The sequence below is a fragment of the Balaenoptera ricei genome, chromosome 15 (assembly GCF_028023285.1).
Source record: "Balaenoptera ricei isolate mBalRic1 chromosome 15, mBalRic1.hap2, whole genome shotgun sequence".
In the NCBI taxonomy this organism is placed as follows: Eukaryota; Metazoa; Chordata; class Mammalia; order Artiodactyla; family Balaenopteridae; genus Balaenoptera; species Balaenoptera ricei.
In genome coordinates, this window is record NC_082653.1 from 42,045,157 (window position 1) to 42,062,212 (window position 17,056).

Here is a 17,056-nt window from a genome sequence, read left to right on the forward strand (position 1 = left end):
AGGTTAAAAAAAAGAAAGGTAACCAGTTCTTTTTCCTGGAGGTAATAAGTTATTGTTTTATATGTATTTGTTTTAAGAAGTGAAAGTATTTTTCATATACTCCCACTATTTGTCCATCTTCTTTAGAACCTAGTAGATAGTAGGTTTTTCATATTTAAGGCATCCTCCCTAAAATAAAAAGTTTTTGAAAAATTAAATATTTTCCTTTCTGATACGTTTTTGCTCTGAACATGAGTTAAGATACAAACATCTTAAGAAGAAAGAAACTGTTCAGGGGTAGTTTTGCTTGTATTTAAATTATTGTATTTTAATTTATGTATATGAATAAACACTGGACAGTGGAAGACATAGACATTTATAATGTCTGTGTCTAATTAGCAGAATTATAGACTTTATTTTCAATTATGATTTTCATAGACTGGTTTCTGCTATTCGGTCAACAGTTGCTTTAGGCTCATAAGTTTTCCACTAAGTGCGTTTCACTCTTTAATATTATTGGGAAGAATTTTGCTTTTATATTTACCTGGAGGGCAGTTTCCTTAAACTAATGTTATTTGTTTTATTAGAGGTTCACAGCATTCTCCTTTGTGCTTTTAAGAAGTTTCTGAGTGTTTGTTTCTGAAGGAGGCCAGCTAATTGTCTTTCCCAGGAGTATTTGATTATGGTCTCTTCATTAGCTTCATTTAGTTTATCTATTTACATGCTTCTTTGATAGCAGTTTGACCTTCTGAGTTCCTCTCCAAGAATGAATGATAGCACAGTAGAAGGTGAACTCTTGATAAGAGGTATATTGACCCCTATTGTTCTATGGTTGCACTTTTATTGGCCTCTGAGGGTGGACCCATTAAATACAGGAGTTTTAGAATTCTAATGTCTGTTGAAAAGCCAACTTCTTAGAAATGTTAGGTAGCAAAAGTTGAACTGAGATGCAGCCGCTGGAGTTTTGGAGGAAAGGGAGGTGGGACGAACAGGTAATCCCTCAGTTAAAGGGTGGATTTTCTTCCTGTTACTGCAAAATAAACACATGGATTAAATTGTTTTATGAAAGAATTCTTTCTAGAAGCTATTTTCAGTTGGGAGTTGATTATATTTACAAAGAACTTTTTGCCTGGCCAAATTCCTATGGGCTTATATCAATATTTAATCAGTTTTGTCTCCATTCAGGCAGACCTTAAACAGAAAAGAACGATAAATGGACAATTTTGGTTATCAGTATCTAAAAGAAGGTATATTGGCCCGGGAGTTAGGAGTTCTGAGGTTTCCATTCCCTAGCCTGCCATGACTTCATATTATCTGCTCTGGGGTTTGATTTCACCACATGGCAAATAAAGGCAGCAGGAATTTATTGAATGCCAATTATGTATTGTTGCTTTCTTTCCTTTTTTTTTTTTTTTTAAGTTGTGGATTAAAATGCAGAAGAAAGCAAGAGATTATGAAAAATGTGATCTGTACTAGAGGTGCTAACTTTGGAGGCAAACTCTTGAGATAGCTCCTATCAGCCCACCCTGTCCAAAATATATACTCTTTTGCTGCTTCCATTTGTTTTTGTTTTTGTTCTTGTTTTTACTTCTTGCTCTTATCAGCTGTCTGAAATTCTGCCAGTTGGAGGCAAACTTAAAATAATATGTACGTTTTTTTGCAATAAAATGGACCACCTCTGAAAAGATTGAGTTACCCTGAGTTAATTCAGATTGCTTTCCTCCTTTGTTACCTAAGGGAGATTACCTACAATAAGGGGATGGCTGTCCTGGTAGGAGGGGAAGGAAGGCAGACAGTTTTCAGTGAGAAGCCCTTTGGGCTGTGATAAGAATGGGGGACCTGATTCTTACAGCAGAGAGAACTCAGCTCTGAGTGGGGGAACCCACCTGTGTAGACTAATGTTTAAGAGCATGTCCTTCACAGTCTAGCGTACCTGGGGTCCATCTTGGCTTTGCCACATGACTGTAGACAAATTACTAAATATTTCTGAAATTGTTAGCTCAGTACCTGACTCATAGTAAGTCCCAAAGGAATGGTAACTGCCTCTATTAAGATGAGGGCATCTGAGCACTTGAAAAAAGGAGACATTAAGAAGTGGTAGAAGAATGCACAAAGGGAGGTCAGAGAGGACCAATGACAGATTTTTTTCACACTCTTGTTGTTCAATAGCCAGGAAATGAGGGAGGAGGTAGGCAAATAGGATATTTTCTTGTTGAGTTTTTTTTTTTTTTCTGTTGTCTTCATGCATTTCATGGTCCCATGTTCTCAGGATTTAGAACTTAGTTGAGTTCTACTAGATGTTTTGGATTGAAAAGGCATTTGTCCTTTTTTTTGCATTTTGCTCTGTTTTGTGGGCTAGCCTGTGAATCTAACACTGTACATGAGAAAATGCATTTCAGAGGGTAAAGAACTGGCCAGAAAATGAACTCCACTATCATATTCCAATTTTAAAACTCTTAAGACTATCTAAACTGGCCATATCGAAGAACTTTGTGTTTTTCTGCTTTTGTGAGAGGGTAAGAGACGCTCGCTCCCTGATGGAGGACAGGGGAGGTTGGATTTGGAATCAGGTTTCCCAGGCTCTACTATTTACTTGTGTATCCAAGTGAAAACAACAACCACCACTAAACCTCTTTTATAAACAACTCCCAGCTGAAATGGAACAATTTAAATCAGGTCTTCCAACCTGCCTAAACTTAAGCTTCCTCATTCACTCATTCATTGTACACAAATTTGTTAAACTTCCCTGTAAAAGAAGCTAGTAGGACTAGATGACCCCCAGACCACCTCCAACTATGATATTGGAAATTTAATCTTAGAAAGTATTAAAGTTCTCTTAGGTTTTAGAAAGAAACATCCTTGATGATTTTTCTTCCCCTCACGACTCTTCCTGAGAATAAAGTCTTCAAAGTTGTCTGAAAAACAAACCAACCAACAAAATCAGCTCAGGCTTTTGGTATATTAAATGCCTTGGGCTTATTATCAGTTGAGAATTTCTTGGTTGCAAGTGATTGAAAGCTCAAGCCTTACTAACTAATCAACAATTGGAAATCTATTGGTTCATGTAACTGAGAAGTTCAAATGTATGGTCTGGCTGGCTTCAGGTAAAGCTTGATACAGTGGCTTAAAGTATGTCAACAAGAAAACAGTTTCTCTCTGGCTCTGGCTTTTCCAGTGTTGGCAAAGGAGTGTTAGATCATGTACAACCGATCCTTGGCAGCTCCAGGCTTTTCCCTTACGCAGTGACAGTTCCATGTATCACATTCCCATATTGCAGTGTTCAGAGGAAGAGAGGTCACCTCCAGAAGCTCCTACACATGCACAGATGTATGATTCACTCTCATTTGTTTAATCTTGATCACATGCTCATTCCTGAACCTATTACAGGAAGATGGGGGGATATATTGGTGAGCTTAAGCCCCCTGTAAGAGCTGTAGGTAGGGTCAACCCCACTCAGACACACGGCTGAGAATGGAGGCCAGGGTATGATCTGAAGGATAATTGGACACTGTTAGTTTGAGAAGGAAGGAACGGATGCTGGAGATTAGCTCATTTTTAGAGGACTTGGCATGCTGAAACTTGGGCATGTTTTATAAATTTATAAACTTGAAGCTGCTCTTTTTATTTTCTTTCTTTTATTTTTTTTTTAAGCCAAAGTTCTGTTTAACTTGCCAAAACATCTTTAAAAGATTTTTCTATTTGTAGACCCTCTCAAGTCTAGCCCAGTTTTTTCTGTCAACAGGTAGTGATGCAAGTTAGGGCACATCAGTACTACATCTTAATGTGAACCTCTGGGATGTTAATAAAATATATAGAGAGTGCATATTCAGCTATCTGTAATTCTGTGAAGTCAGGCCAGATGCTTAATGCACCAGTTAGAAACTGTACCACATCTTTCTGGACAATTCCAAAGGGTGTTGGAGAAATAATTAGATTATAGCAGGTCACGGATGCCTTAGAATACTGAATGGTTTTAAAAATGCTATATTAAACTGCTCTTCTGTTCTGATATTTGCCTTTTATTAGTCAACACTTAAAATGTACCTAAAAATAATCACATATCCCTGTTAAGTATATTTCCAAAACATACTGCACTGGAGTGAGATCTGTCATTACAAGACTTGAAACAGAAATCAAAGAGAAAAACCAGGTGGTTATTTCCCTGCCTGCTTGTCTGCCCACCCTCTGATACACCCTTATTTTCCCCAACATCCAAGTTAGACTCTTATTACACTTTCGGGATTGGGATAAAGATGATTTTTTTAAAACGGAGAAAAAAGCACCCCTTTGGCCTCCCAGGAAAGAGAGGAGAAATTGTGGTTCAGAACAGGTTAGTACCTGGCCACAGGTGATGGGCTGAGACAGCTGCCTAGTGCAAAATGGAAAGCCTGGTGATCCCTGCTTTCTTCCCTTTTCTGTGCTTTCATGTCTGGCCATGCAGACGATGCATGATCCAACTCCAGCTGATGTAGGCTGTGTCCTTGACCCCTTCCCACTCCCTAATGCCCTGTCGCCCTTCTCACTTTGTTTTAAAATGCAAAAAGAGACTTTTAAAATGGACCTTGGAAAAAGCAGACTTAGGGCAAGCAGAGAGTGAATTCTCCCTCTGATACTCTGTGTGTGGCCCTGGGAAAAGAACTTCAGTTCTCTGAGCCTCAGTTCTCTCATTTATGAAGATGGAGACATGGGACCCACCTCATTTTGCTATTATGGACTTCAATAAAGTGGTGCATTGTAAGAGCTCATTAAATCTGAGAAAGCACTTACCAAGACAAAGCTAAAACTTGTAGATAGTTGCTTTTTATCTTCATAGTGATGAGTAGGGCCGGGATCATTTCAAAAGGCACAATCCACTAATGTTAAATTAAGCTATGTGTTTTAACAGTTTATCTTTGGAAATGAAACAATTTGAGAAATGCTTCTGCTTACTGTCCTGGATGCTCAGACCTTGAGATAACAGTATCTAAGGCTTGTTCTGAGACTTAATTACAAATCAAAGGACAAATTCCTTATTCTTGAAAATGATTAGTATAAAGCATAGCTTTGGAGGAATGGCTTACAGTTATTAAGAGCAGATCAATATATGTCTGATCATTGAGATATGTATTTACTGGATATCATACAAGTGGATTGCTCCAAAGCCACATGATTCTATCTACATAGCTTGCTGTTAGTCTCAGCCAAAGCTGTCGTCACTTGCAAACCATCTTATTGTTTCACTGTTTCTGGAGTATTGGTGCTAATTTTAGGTACACAAATAGACTTTCTGAGAGGAAGATTTCCTGAAATTGTTGTCAGACTTATCTTATTTCCAAACCAGCTCTGTATTCTCCTTGTATTTGAGATTACCTCTTTTAGGATTGCTATTTCAGTGCAGTCCAGATTACTTAGGTACATAAACATGTTTAATGTTGAAAGAAACATGTTTAAAGTAGAATCAAAAACTGTTTTATATTATATCTGTTTATAAATGACTATGGAAACTGTCCCTCATTGGTACTTCTGGGAGAAGCAGATGTACTACAGTTAGTACTTTTCCCTTAAAAACTGGCATGTATTGATTATCTGCAAGATTTTTTAAGGGATAAAGTATTATCGATTGATTAGATCTGGACTAAGCGAATGTTTTACAATACCATCTATTCCAAATAAAAATAGTTAACAATTATCATGGGAAATTCTTTCAAATATAAATCTATTTAGATTTCCTGACCATGATTTATGACAAATATGTTATAGATAGATTAAACTATGTCTGTAGTCCCCTCTGCTTCACTTCCTTCATATTCTAAGTGATTAACCTTAAATTTGGGGAATTTAAAAGCGTTTTATAATTCTTTAATTAGTTAAACTTTTGTTCCTTTTGTTTGATATTTAAAATGTATTAGTGCTACAAATTTACAAATACTTCACTAGGTTTCATATGTGTGTTTAAAAATTAAGATCTAGACTTGACAAGTTTTATTAAAAGTGCACAAATATTGCCAATATTTATGTTTTAATGAGCTTTTATTCTTAATAAATTGTTTTTTTAAATGAGGATAGAATTGAAATATGATTAACAAAGTGTTACTTTTAAAAATGAGTAATTTTTGTTTGGGAGGAAGCTTTTTGGTAGTTTAATTCTCATGTTTACATAGAAGCAATACAGAAACTATTTGAGTCACTTCCCAAGCAGCTCCTCTTTGTTTCCTTCACTGGCCCAGGGAACAGACTTGTCTCTCTGAAGTCCTCCCCTACTTCCCTGGGGCAAGTCAGGAATAAGCTTATCAGATCACATCTTATTGACAAAGAGCAAAGCTTATTGGCTGACAAAAGAAGGGAAAAGAACAAGTAAAGTGTAAATGACAGAGGTTTGGTGTCAAAAAATCCTAGGTTAACATTGTTTTTTAAATAAATTTTTTGGAAGTAGGGTTTACATCTTTTTATATTTGCTTGATTTTTACTTTAGAATTTTAAGTGCAGTAAAAGCTAAGAGTTTTATCCATATTTTGTACACTGTAATTGTTATCAATATTATCATCATTATTGTTGTTGGCATTGCTGTTATTACTTGTTCCTTGTAAGCAAATCTTTCTATCTTATCTTTGAAAGAAGTTAGAGAAAATTATGTTGCATCTTATGTGTTTCCAGTGTAGTTTTCTAATAGAAGGTAGACATGGCTTTCAGATAGAAAGTAGACGTAGCTTTCTGACAGGAAGTAGAAATATTAGAAATATTGAAATAAATGATTATAAATGTTAAGTAATTATAAAGATGTTTTATATCATATTTATATCCTATATTCTTGACTAAACAAAAATAGTCTTAAGGAACTTTTAAATCATATTTATTTCTTGTCTTCTTGACCGAACAAAATAAAATATTACCATCTCCATTCTAATGCAGCTGATAATCTAATAATTGCATAGCAGGTGCAGGAACTTGTTCTGGGTACTCTGAAGATGATATTAAGGTATGTGCTGTAAGTCTGGTCATGTTGACTCATTCTCTGTTTTCCAAAGACTCTCTAACCAACCTTCTAAAGTTGCTCCATCCACTAATACATAGATTATAGGTGGGCCAAAACCATCTCATGACAGGTAGATACTGGCTCCTAGGCAATCCCAAAGAACAAAGAAACCTGACCTTAGTCCGTGGTTGAGAAGGTCAGGAGCAATTTAAGCAATGTACTCTGGGCTACAAAACTGTATTTGAAATGAGACTTACAGCAGTTAAAGAGGGAAAGTTTTTGAAGAGACATTAAGGAAAGAACCAAAGCTGCTAAAATAGCAACAATTTGAGAGGAAGAGAGAGCCACAGTAGGTAGATTTTGAAGTCTTTACCAGTTACTGTGGTGGTAAGTTCAAGCAAGGAAGACAGAAGAAATTGTCTGAGAACATTCACGATGCACGTTCCCCTCACCCATCCTTGTCATGAATTTTGGGGAAGAATAGAAGAGGTTGCTGAATTACAGAGGCCAGTAAGGAAGAAAAGAGAAGTTCATAGATTTGAGCAAAGTAACAGTATCAATGTAATGAGACTAGTATTCCAATAATGGTGATATTATGAAAAGACTGGTGGAAAGCTAAGTGTAGACTAAAATCCTAAAATTTGATTGCAGAGGAGGGGAAAGCGTAGTCAAAAATGGAGATTTGTTACTAATTTGGGCTTTTAAGGACCATGACCTGACTCTGCTCGTACCATTCTTAGGCCCTTCCAGGAAACACTGTTGAGGTTTTCGAAAAGCTTTTCGTTGTAAGTTTACGATAGAGTCCATGGGATTCCCGAGTTATTATCTGTTCTACATCCAGGAATGTAATCCCTGGACGAGGAAGGATCTTCTCTGTATGGAAAGGAAACCATCTACTTTAGGATGGTGAAAGCTGACACTTGCCGAGAAAGCTAGAATGGCCTAACTAAGCCGTGTCCATTAAATGGGGGTGTGTGCATGAGCCCACAAGTCACAGTAAATCATCCACGTGTCCATTAGGAATATGGGGCAGCTCTCAGAGCCTTCTGGTTTGTATCCAGATTAACATCTAGTCTAACACTGTAATGTTAGTGGAGGCAATGGAGTCATCCAAAATATGCATCCAGAACAAACGTATAGGTCTTAGAACATGGAATAAAAGTACTGTGGCATTAGGGTTCATTGTAATTTGTAACAGAAAGTACCTAAAAGAAAGCATTCAGAGAAAAGTTATACCAGTTCAGAATATGTCATCTACCATGTAATGTGCCAGAATCCTAACAGGCATTTCTGTTTACACTTGGCTCTTCTGAACCTCGTTCCTGCCTTTGACTTATCCTTTATGAACAACATCCTTCATTAGTAAACAAATGAACACATTTCTTCACTCATCAGTTAAAGAAAACCAAATTGTCCTGTTAGTCTCAAGGACTGATTTTGGTGGAATTATGCCCCAATTGTATTTTTTCCCTCAATATCTCTAATATGGGATGCTTACAATCTTATTTAAAAATAAATGCATGTTGTTTGAGAGGAGACAAAATGACTCCAAATACTATGCTGTTAGGACCCAGTTATCCATGTCTTAATGGTAAGAAATGAATTGACCACTACTGCCTATTTTCATCAGACTTGTTGCAATCAACTGTTCCAATTCACTTTATAGTTTACAGCCATTAAATGACACTGTTAAGTTGTTGTAGAAAGTTAGAAAAGAATGATAATAAGAGGAAAATAAAAATAAAGCCTTTAAGATTTTTATAACTTCTATCTATATATAAACAAATTAAATTAGGAAAACATGTATTGTACCTATTGCTTTTGTACTTATTATTATAACTTCTTTTCAGTTAAGAAAATTGTGAACTTGTCTCTGCACTATCAAATGTGCCTGGATATCATCAGTTATAATGGGAGCATAGTATGCCATTGTTTGCAGAGATAGCAACCACCATGACTAGCCTGTCTTTCCCAGCATTTGCATGCTTTTCAATTTTTCCAGATTATAAGCAGAATTATGACGAAAATGCTTCCAATGAAATCTTTGTGCTCAAATTTATTAAGATAACTTCTTTGAGGTAAAATTAATGCTTCATAGAGCTGACACATTTTAAATGAATTTGCTGTGATTACAAGATTGCCCTCCAGAAAGGATGTATTCTCCCAATCCCTGCACCCTCAACAACTTTGGGTAGTGCTGATCTTCATTTTAATAGGAGATAAATTTGGTCTTGATATTGTTTAAATTTGTATATGTAGAAGGAGCACATTTTCTTTCTTTTTGGGTGAGAGGGCATTTTCTTTTACTTCATTTCCTCCCTCCTTCCTCTTTTTTTCTTTTTGGGTAATTTTGTCTATGTCATCCATTTTTTTGAGAAGTCAAACACAGAGAAGTACAGAGAATAATGAAATAGAATATGCACCACCTAGAATTAACAGAGGTTAACATTTCATTTATTTTAATTATTTGTTGCTTTAGATCCTTAATTCAAAATAGAATATAAGAATATTATAAAGTTGAAATATCCTTCATTTTCTCTCTCACCTACTTACCTCTTTCCTTCCCCAGAAGCATCCACCATGGTGAATTTGGTGGTGTGTTTTCAGTCTATGTTTTCTTATTTGTTTAATTAAAATTAGGGTCAGCTGTGAGCCCTAAAAACTTGAGATTGACTTAACATGGAAGTTGATTTCTCACTTGTGAAAAAGTCCAGATAGGTAGTCCAGGGTGAGCATGGCCCTCCACACAGTCGGTGACCTGGGATTCTTCTAGTTTGTTGCCTTATAGTGGGTGGCTTCGATCTCATAATTCAAAGTAGTGACATCCTCTTTCCAGAAAGGACAGAAAAAGGGATTAAAAATACATTAGTATTAACAATTACCTACCTGTTATAAAAATTAATACTTATTTTAATGATAATTATCATTAATAAACTGCAAACTTGCGTTCAGTTGTCCCTCTGTACAAATAAGACTACAAGAAACATTCTTTTACATATCTCCTCCTCTGCATGGGTGAGCTTCTCCAGCTTATGTACCTAGAAATGGAATTTCTGGGTCTTAGGGTATGACTATAGGTATAGGTCACTATACTAGATATTGCAAAATTCTTCTCTTTGTTAGCGTGCTTTCAGCTGCAAATAACAGACAATAGAGTTCAAAGTGGCTAAAATAAAGAAATTTATTACCTCACATACCAAGAAGTCCAGAGGTAGAGGTGCTCTAGACTTGGTTTATTCATTGACTCAATGGCTTGCTCTCCTCATGGTTAGAAGGAATCAAATGCAGACAAAACAATGGCCAAAGTTATTGTATCTCTTTGTTTCTTTTGAAGGGCAGGGAAACTTTTCCTAGAAACTTCCTCCACCTGGCTTTCTTTCGTATCTTATTGGCTAAAACTGAATCATACCCTAAATTGATTACTTACAAGGTTAGATAAGACCATGATGACTGGGTGGGGATAGGGCCAGTTTACCTCGAAGAATGTTATCAGGAGGAAGGAGATACCAGAACAAAATATGCTGTTAGGAAGGAAGATGGGGAAAGGTGGGTGGGTGACAAGTAGGCAATAAGCAGTGTCTGCTGTATTCCTAAAGTAGCTGCTACATTCCCATCAGTAGTACAGGAGTCCTTGACTGTCAGGGCTTTTGTTTGTTTTTGCCAATCTAATGAGCACAAAATAGTACTCTTTGTTGTATTCCTTGGCCTTTGTCGGCTTCTGGTGGGTTACATACCTTTTCAGACACTTATAGGCCTTCTGGGTTTTCTCTTCTGTGACATGCCTTATTTATGTTCTTTGCCTTGATTTCTCCGGAGACATTGGCGTTTTTCTTATTGATTTGTAGCAATTTAAAAAATATATTCTGAATAATAATTATTTGTCTATAAAGTTGTGTTGGAGGTGCCTTCTGCCAATGTATGGCTTGTCTTTTAACTTTTAATTTAAAAAATAAGTTTTTATAACTTAAAGGTTTGTACTTTTTGTGTCTAGTTCAAAGAATCATTTTCTACATTAAGATCATATAAATATTATTCTATTCTTTTTCTTATTGAATTTTAAGTGGTTAACAACCTTTTGTATACTGTATACTAGCAATTTTTAAAGTAATGTGAGGACTCTTCCACAGGATCTGTAAGATTAAAACTGCTTTTATGATGGTATTAAAATGTTATTTGTCTTTTTCACTCATTCTTTTATACATGTAAAGTGGAGTCTTAAAGAGGCTGCATGACCTGTGATACCACAGCAAATTGGAAATGCCAAAGCAGAGGTGGAGACCCAGTTATCTCTTCTTACATCAAACATTAAAATGATTTGCAGGACTGTAAACAGTGCTATTTTTCTGAATAAGACTTTTTGTTTGTTGGAAAATAGCTTTTTTTTCTCACAAAATATGCTATTTATGTAAATGTATATTGGGTTTATTCTTATTTTTAAATGAATTTATAAGTATTTAAAAAAAATTCTGTTTTAACCAGTAACATATTAAACATTGAAATATATAATCCACATAAATAAAAGCTCTTTGGTGTACTCAATAATTTTTTAAGGATATAAAGGAGTCCTGAAACCAAAAGTTTGTGAAATGTTGCTGTATATGAACAGTAATTTTTCATTCAGAAATTCCCTTGCCTCGTAGCTGTGTGTCAAAAATTAGAGCATTTATTTCATTGTCCTTGGGAAAATATGATTTGGAAAACAGTTCTCTTCCCATATGCATCAATGTATTAGTTAAAGATAATTAACTTGAATTATCTATAATTTTTATTACCCATCTACTGCAGTCATCCATTAGCCCAATGGGTACCATAAAACAATAGAAAGAGCATAAGTTTTGGTGTCAGACAGACCTGGCTGTGGATCCCCGGCATGGACACTCTGTAGCTTAAGCTAGTAACTCAATCTGTCTGAACCTCAGTGTTGGGGAGGGAGTAGTCCATCTGGTTGTGTGTCTTTCTCATTAGGAAGAGAGGAAAGTGGCTGAGCAGGGCTTGGGAGGCAGATCCTGACGGAGCTGCACTTCAGAAACAACAATTGGATCTTAAGTAAGTGGAATGTTCTCCCACTGCTCAGTGTTGTGGTTAAGGGCATTGGCTTTGTAGCCAGACCTCCTGGTTCATAGCCCAGTTCTACTTGCTAACTGAGTTAATTAAATTGTGCATGAATTACTTAACCTGTGTGTGTTGTTGAATATCCCCATATAGAAATTGGGAGTAATAATACTCTCTATGCCATAAGGGTTATTGTGAGAATTAACTGAGATACAACGTTTAAAACCATTTTACAGTGTTGCCGCATGATAAATGCTTACCATTTCAGTTGTAGTTGCTCTTACTATAAGTTTAAGTAATTATCTGTTGCCTCATAACAAACCACCCCAAAACTTAGTGCCTTTAAAATAAAACCAATGATGTATTTTGTGCACAAATCTCAATAGTTACACATCATCTCTGCTCACATGGCATCAGCTGGGGTGGCTGACCTGGGGGCTGGAGGATCTACTTAAGAGTTGGTTGACTCACACAATTGATGCTGACTTCTTAGAGCTCAGCCAAGGCTGTGTGCTTGGTATCTCTGTACTCTCCAAGTTGGCCTCTTCACGGGCTGCTTAGGCTTCCTCATGGCATGATGCCTGGGTTCTAAGAGTGAACATCTCAAAAGAAACAGGGAGAAGTCCATCACATTTTTATAACTTGTCCTCGGTAGTCACTTACTTACGTTATTTCCATTAGTCACAAATCCATCCAGATTTAAGAGGAGGGAACACAGACACCCACCTCTCCATGGGAGGAGTGTCAAAGTCACATTGTAGGAAGACTATGAGGACCAGGAGATACTATTGCAGTCATCTTTGAGGAATACAGTTTGCCACAATAGGAGTCTACTGACCTATTAGATAACATAATATTCTTGGCATTCTTAATCACCAGCAGCAACAACCTCAACTCTGTGTATCAGAACCATCTTAGTGCTTTTTACAAAATGTAGATAATGGGCAAATTTTCATTTCTTTTCGGTATTTTTCTCTATTTCCTGCCTTTTGTCAATGTTGAGCACTTACTAATATAATAAAAAATTTAAATGAAAGGATTAACAATTTTTACAGCGTATCTAGATAGTCTATATTCTATGAATATAGAATTTCTTAAAGAAGTTGAAAGTCTGTTTTACTCCTTCTTTCTCAGTTTGGTCATATTTCTAGTGGCAGTGACCTCTAGAATGAAAGAAAAGGAAGAAAGGAAATGATTCTACTCACAAATATTTCTAGGTTAAATGTTGGGTTCCTTAGGGCAAACCTCAGTCACCCAACGTAGCCCATAAAACCATGAAATGTGGTTCTCACTGCCTTATCCTTAGAACTGCGGGTTGCAGACAACTGATGACCTGCTGGTGAACTTGGACAGAGAGCAGTCTCTCTTCATCTGTCAGGAAAGGCAGGCACACAGTAAATATGTGAGTACATTTGATATTGATAAGACTCATGCAAATGAATGTGCAAATAAGGCAGTGCTCTAGAGATTTTGGGAAATGGCCAAAGAGGCTGTTTTGTCCCCTGCTAAGACTTTGGATCTGCCTCTGATCTCACACAAAGCCATCTCTTTTGCTTAAACGTGTCTTATTCTTAAAGATGCCAGGCGTAGTTCTTTGAAACATTCAACTTATCTTTGCAGCTGTAATATATTTCTTCCCTTCAAATGGCAAAATTGTTCATTTTAAAAAGCAAAGACCATTTCAGGTTTGAGGTGAAAGCAGAGTGAAATATGGAGGCAGAGGATCAGTTTCAAAGAGGAACAATGTAACAATTTAGTCTACTTTTAAGTGGCAAGTGTTGTTATATATATAGGAAATAGTAAAGTAAATGGGAATAAACAGTGGACTGAATGTCACTCTGGGGACTTAAAAGGAGTTAATGCAACTTCTCAAGTAGATTAATTTACTCCTGGGGATAGTTTACAAGATAGTAGATTTTTGGTTCAGTATAGTTTTCATTTATTGAGCACATATTATGTTCCAGGTCCTCTTCTATGCACTTTACTTACTGATATTAATTTATTCAATTCTCTCAACACCCCTGTGAAGTAGTTAATACCATTATCCCCCAATTATAGCCTAGAACAAAGTGGTTAAAAACTTGCCCGAGATCACTATGTACAGCCATCAGGCTTCATACCCAGGCCGACTGGCTCTAGAATCCAAGCAATCCAGGTTTTTACCCACTGCTTCTTATTGCCTTGCAGATGAGTTGCGGCTTTTTGTTTTGTTTTGTTTTAAGTTATGGTGCTTGGAAATTTTGCATTAGATGATTTTAATTTTGCAGCAGTGCTTGGCAACTTTTGCATTAGATCAAGAGAATATAGTAGGTATCTGCAAGGGATTCTTTCAGAGTTCACATAAGAAAACCAAAGGCAAGGCAGATCTCAGAAAGGGAGATTAGGCAGTAAATTATTAAATTTCAGGCTCGTTGCTCAACTTTCTTTGCGTCTGGAAGGCAAGTCAAGTGTATTTAGAATCTGGGAGAGGGTTTGATACCCTGCACTGCTATTTGTAACAAGAACTTGGGTGAGTTACTTCATCTCTCCTGGGGATATTAACAGCTATCCCACCAGCCTCAAGGGGTTGTTGGAAAGAGCAAATGAATTATCATGGTTATAAATCCAGTTGCAAAATATAAAGTCCTCATTTACTGTTAGTTATTGTTACAATTAAGCATAATTTCCTTTAGAAAAGCATTTCAGAAATACCTACTTTGAAAATTACATTTTTTTTTGTAGTTTGTCCCTGTGTTTGATACAAGGTATGTCAACTGTTTAGCATGGTGCTTAGCTTATGGTCACACTCAGTAGACTCTACTAATTATTATTTAATTTCTAGAAGATGTCTTCAGATTGGGGAAGCAATAAAAGGAAAATATCTCCTGGACAGGACAGAAGCTGCTGAACAAAATCTGAAAAATGGGGCTAAGAAGCCTTTCCTAGTTGGCAGGGGCTGTGTGATACTGAGGAGATTTAGGAAATTGAAGTCACATTTTCAGTGTTCAGTGATAATAATCCCTCTCATTTCTACTATCTATTTATGTACTCATGTGCCAAGGCTGATCTATTCATGGTGGCCCTCTGAGGACCGTTAAGTATTCTGAGGTCATATCCGGGTTTGATAAGATAGAGTGTTATGATCACTGCCTCCAGTATTTGCCATCCCTAGACTATTCTTTAAAGTTTCTGAGATACCTTCGATTCTACTTCTTAATCATACCCTCGCTGCAGCCCTCTACATTTGTCAGGGTTATCAGTGTTCCCCTGTGACACAAGGAAATAGACTATGACCCCTTTTCTTCTATCTCTATGTTTTTCCCACTAGAGTGTGCTGTCATGACTTTGTACATCCCTTCTCAGGTCTCAGCCCCTATCTTGAAATCTAGTATGGATTTGGACACCTGATAGATGATCCATATAGTTTTGCTGAATTAAATTTTAGTGAATTAAAATTTCGGTCCAAACTGAATGACTGATGCTTAATAATAAAACTTCAAACCCCAAAAATGGAGCTGTTAGCACTTCCCTCACTTTTCCTAAATACCAGCTATTTCAGTTCTGTAAAGCATGTGACTCCAGTAGGTGGAAAGGATACAGAGGGTAATTTAACTGACTGATACGGTTCTCAGGTCATTTTTGTCAGAATGGTCAGCGGACTAGGCAGCTGTCTAGAAACCATGAGGGTCTGTGAACAGGATGCCAAAAAAGGAGCCAATCGCTAGTCTAGTGACCATGGGGAGTAGGGAAAAAAAGCTCAGTAGATAGGAATGCATGCTTCTTCCCAATGAATCCTTCTGACATTTAGGCTTCTTATGTTTTGTCTACAGCTCACCTTAACCTTTTATTTTCTTTGTGCATGCCCAGCAGAAGTTTATTTTCTAGATCCCATTTACTGTCATCTCTGGTTTATCTGTACATTTCTCTTCCTTTTCTAGCTGTTTAATAAAGGTCATGTTTATAACTCTAGTATTGATGGTTTCCCCAGTAGGCCCAGGCATCAGCTTCTGTAATGTCCAGTGGAATCCCTTTCCATAAGACAAAAAGGAGTATCTGAGTTTTCATAGATCTGAGTAATGACTTTTGGTCTGCAGAAATATGGATCCTAGTAATAATAATACCTTACTATATGCTGGTCACTGTCATAAAATTAATATTTTTAAAATGAACTATTTAGTGGCATTTAGTACATTCACAATGTTGTGCAACTACCACTTCTATCTAGTTCCAAAACATTTCATCACGTCAAAAGGAAACCCATACCCATTAGATAGTTATTCCCCATTTTCTCCCACCTCCCCCAGCTCCTGGCAACCACCAAAACCTCCTGCTGTCTGCTTCTATGGATTTGCCAATCTGGATATTTCACATAAATGGGATCATACTATTTGTGTATGGCTTCTTTCAGTTATAACGTTTTTATTTTTTATGGCTGAGTAATATTCCAATGTATGTGTATACCAGAATTTGTTTATTCATTCATTGGTTGAAGGACATTTGGGTAGTTTCTACACTTTCGCCATTATGAGTAATACTTCTATAAACATTAGTGTACAAGTTTCTGTGTGGAAATAAATTTTCATTTCTCTGGGTCATTGTAATTAAATTGTAAATTCTAGTCCAGTTTATCTCTTTTTTTTCTTTTGTTGCTGTGTTTTGGTGTCATAGCTAAGAATCCATTGCCAAATCCAAGGTCATGAAGATATACTTGTATGGTTTCTTCTGAGAGTTTTATGGTTTTAGCTCTTATATTTAGGCTGTTTATCCATCTGCAATTAGAGTTTATGTGTGGAGTGAAGTAGGGTACAACTTAATTCTTTTGCATGTGTGTATCCAGTTATCCCAGTACCATTTGTTGACGATACTGTTCTTTTCATGTTAAATAATCTTTGCACCCTTACTGAAATTCAAATAGCCATAGCTATTTAGGTTTAATTCTGGACTCTCAGTTTTATTTCATTGATCCACATCTATCCTATGTGAGTACCACACTGTTTTGATTACTGTGTTTTGAAATGAGGAAGTGTGGACCCTGCAATTTTGTTTTTATTTTTCAATACTGTTTTAGCTATTGGAGGCCCCTTACAATTCCAT

The 17,056-nt window shown here is 36.5% G+C and overlaps 1 protein-coding gene across 2 annotated transcripts in view; it reads left to right on the forward strand.

Moving 5' to 3' along the window:
* MACROD2 (mono-ADP ribosylhydrolase 2) overlaps window positions 1-17,056 on the forward strand; it is a 1,976,756-nt gene that overhangs the window by 321,757 nt on the left and 1,637,943 nt on the right. The window lies entirely within an intron of this gene.